Genomic DNA, 3470 nt, shown 5'->3' with positions numbered 1-3470 from the left:
CCCCCCCAAGCAGAGGTCGTGCCCCCGCTACAGAGGGAGGCAACCCCGATCTGACCAGGGGGGAAATCTCTTCCTGCCTCCGAATGCAACATCAGTCCGACCCTGGGCAGAGGGGCAAGACCCTCTACCCAGGACCCTGTGGGGTTGGTGCCCGAAGGAGCATTGGCACAGCCCGGTCCCCACCCGCAGCCAGTGTCTCTGGGGGAGGCTGAAACCCCCCGGGCACACGGGGCAGAAAGAGGGGAGAGCAACCATCAAGGCCCAGGCGCCTGGAAACTCCCCATAGGAGACCAGGCGTCACTGCGCAGATGCCCAAGAAGCTGGTACATGAGCCGCTGGGGAGCCAGGGGCACGGCTGACGCAACCCGTGTCACCTCGCGATGTCACCCCCTGGTAACCCAACGCCGGCGACATCGCAGGGCTGGAGCGGATGGGACGCCAAGCCAAAAGTGGGCCACCGGTCCCTGCAACCCCAGGTCCAGAGCGGCTGCCACCTGCCTCTGTCCAGAGGCGTTCCCCACCGCGCACCTTTTCCGGGGGGCAGAGGGCCCGAACGTCCTGCAGACAGCCCAGGGACAGACGCATCCCTGATGCGAGGCCACGGGGTCCCTGGGAGGACTGGAGCGGGCCCAGGGGTCTTCAGGCCGGGTGCCCCATCTGAGCGTAGGGACCTGGCGCCACCCGGAGGTGAGCTGGTGTCACGGCAAAGCCGAGCAAGAGCGCACCCCTGGGGTAGTTTGCTCTGCTAGGTGCCTATTGCTGGGGCAGTTCAGGTCAGCTGGGAGGCCGAGGGGAGCTGGGGGTAGGTGTGGGCAGCCGTATGCATGGGCTGCTGTAGCCCTTTGCAAGGGGCGTGGAGCTACACAGGATAGGGCCCAGCAGGCTTGTCACTGCCACCCCTTCCCCATGACCCCCGGGGAGGGCCAGTGCCCTTCCACTCCCTAGACCCCAGCACCCTGCTCCATGGAGGAGCTGCTCCATGGACCCAGGTATTCCCCCGGGGCATGAAACACCCCCTTGGCGCGGGGGGCGGGGATCTGTGCAGCTGTTTCTCCATCTGAGGGACCTTTGGGTGGATCTGTGGTCCCTGAAATCCTACCCTGTGCAATGCTGCCGGCTGCTCTGTGCTCTGGGACCCTCCGCAGCCCTTCCCTTTGGGCCGGATGCCACCCTGCCTGCTTCACCCCCGATAGGTCCGAGCTGCGGTGTGCTGCCTGATTTGAGGGCAGCCTCCACCCTCCTTCTGCAATGGGCGATGCACCGTTCTCAGCTACTTTTATAGCCTCCAGGAGAAAATCGCCCTGTCCAAACCAGCCCTGACACATCCATCATCTAAACTCGACGTAAAACTGCCCTCAACCCTGACACGACACAGACTTCACACCCAAACCTGCTGCAGGCAAAGCAGGGCAGCCAATGTCCATATACGCTCAAGAGGTCCCGGGTAGAGGGCCACAGCCCCTGCTACAGAGGAAGGCTCCCCTCTTCCCCCCCAAATCCATACCAATTTGACCAGGGGGTAAAATTTCTTCCTGACTCCAAATGCAGCATTGGACTGACCCTGAGTGGAGGGGCAAGACCCTCTAGCTAGTAATGGCTTTGCTCCTAATAGGAGAGTAGTCACACCCCAGTTTAAGTCCACAGGCTTAGCTGCAGCCAACACCCAATGACTTTGGGGAGGCTTAAAACCCCCCTGACATGTATAGCAGAAAAAAAAGATGGGGGGAAGCAATCAGCAAAGCCCAGAAGCCTGGGAAATCCCCATGGAAGAAAATAGGCATCACTACACCCAAATCATCCCCAAGCAGTGGTTGCCCAGCCTCCTCTTGAACACCTCCAGCGATGGAGAGCCCACTGCTCCCCTGGGCACCTGCCCCCTGCTCTGACAGTGAGGCTTTCTTTTTTCCGGGGAGCCAATTTAAATGGACTTTGCTGCAGATTCAAGCCCTCCTCTCTGCGGCAAGAGAGAAAAGGTGCTTTCCCCCTTCTTTATGAGCCCTTCAGGTATTTCACTCCTGCCTGCTGCTTCCAGTGGCAGCTGGGCTGTGTGTCAGTCCAGCGCCAGCCTGGTGGCAGGGAGCACGGTGGGGCCATGCCTGGCTTACCAGTGGCACCCCCAGAGTTGGCCCTTTGATTACTTGTGTTTCGGTAGCCTCAGGTTTCTGTCCTCTCTCCACTACGTCGGATTATTCTCCCTTCATTTCAGGACTATCTGTAATTCTCCCTTCTGCTCACCAAGCAAAGCACACTGGACAGTGGCCCTCAAACGAGTCCAAGGAGCCAGTGGGCACTGCCCCGGTGACGGTCTGGCTGGAGACGGGGTTGCCCCACCGTCCCTCGGGAACCCTCCCAGCCACAGCCTCCTTCCTGGTGAGATACATCACACGCTTAGCCAGGGCCAGGAGGACGCTGACCGGGAGGTCCTGGGCCTTAGTGGGGCTGTGGACGGGGAGTGCATAAATAAAGAGGCGAGGAGAGAAATGCAGCCAGGACCTCAGCACGAGGCGCTGGAGGGGGTGGTGCAGGGGCTGCAGCCTGGCACTGCGGGTGGGAACCGCCCTTGCACAGGACCGGGGTGAGGCTGCCCCTCTTCTCCCCAGACTCCAGGCCTGGCCCCTCCAGGGTGCAGGGGCCACGCTCGTCCTCCTTCCCCGAGCCCCTCCTTGGCCTCTTTCCTCTACCTCGCTCAGGTCTTGCCCAGGCCCTGCAAAGCTCAGCTGCTGCTGGAGCTGGACGACGTCCATCTCTGGGGGACGGCCGTCCCCTTGGGCCTGGCTGAAGTGTGATGGGGGCAATGGGGTGAAGGGGGACTCAGACAAGGGGGGGGGCGAGCTCCTGGCCCTTCCCGCTCTGCCCCCTGCCAGACAGACATGGGTGGGGGATAGAGGAGCAGCTCCTGCCAAGGGGCATTTGCCTTTGGGGGAGACCCCCTGGCTGGGGACTGAGGTTCCCCCTTCTCCCCAGAGCATGGAGCCGCTCTCAGGCACGGAGGGGGCAGCCGGGCGATCCGGTTTAGATTCACTTTGAGACCCTGAGAGTCGCAGCCCCGCCTCGCCGTGAGGCAGGGCAGTGCAGCTATTCCCCATGCGTTGATGGGAAACTGAGGCACAGTCTGCAAGCCTGGATGTCACTGGCCTAACTCACACGGGTTTCCAACACACGTGTCAAGGACCCGTGTCCGGGGACAGGTGGCCAGCTGTCAGGTGCTAGTACAGTGTCTTGCCATGGGGTGGCAGGACAGCCTGAAAGATCTGGGTTTGGGTCCTGGTTGAGGCACATCCATCCCTCCAGCTCTGACACCCGGGGCGCTCTGCTGCCCGTCTTTCTGAGGATAACTCCACCCCGTAGCCTAGTCAGTGAAACCGGTGTAAAGCAACACCATGCGCATCTGCTCCTGGCTTCTAGCGTACAGCCCGGCTGCACTGGTGTCAGACCGTTGGGTGTTTCATAGTTTCATAGTTTCTAGGGTC

The 3470-nt window shown here is 61.6% G+C and overlaps 1 long non-coding RNA gene across 1 annotated transcript in view; it reads right to left on the bottom strand.

The window, feature by feature from the left end:
- Positions 1–2671: 2671 nt before the first annotated feature.
- The window catches only part of LOC109306872, a 21571-nt gene continuing 20772 nt past the window's right edge, over positions 2672–3470 (bottom strand). The window contains exon 3 of the long non-coding RNA XR_002100131.1: positions 2672–2681. This is a non-coding gene — a long non-coding RNA (uncharacterized LOC109306872). The remainder of the gene's footprint in view (positions 2682–3470) is intronic.

Source organism: Crocodylus porosus, unplaced genomic scaffold, assembly GCF_001723895.1.
Source record: "Crocodylus porosus isolate Cpor-Errol unplaced genomic scaffold, CroPor_comp1, whole genome shotgun sequence".
Classification (NCBI taxonomy): Eukaryota; Metazoa; Chordata; order Crocodylia; family Crocodylidae; genus Crocodylus; species Crocodylus porosus.
The sequence above is the reverse complement of the archived record's forward strand: the minus strand, read 5'-3'. Positions and strand labels throughout refer to the sequence as shown.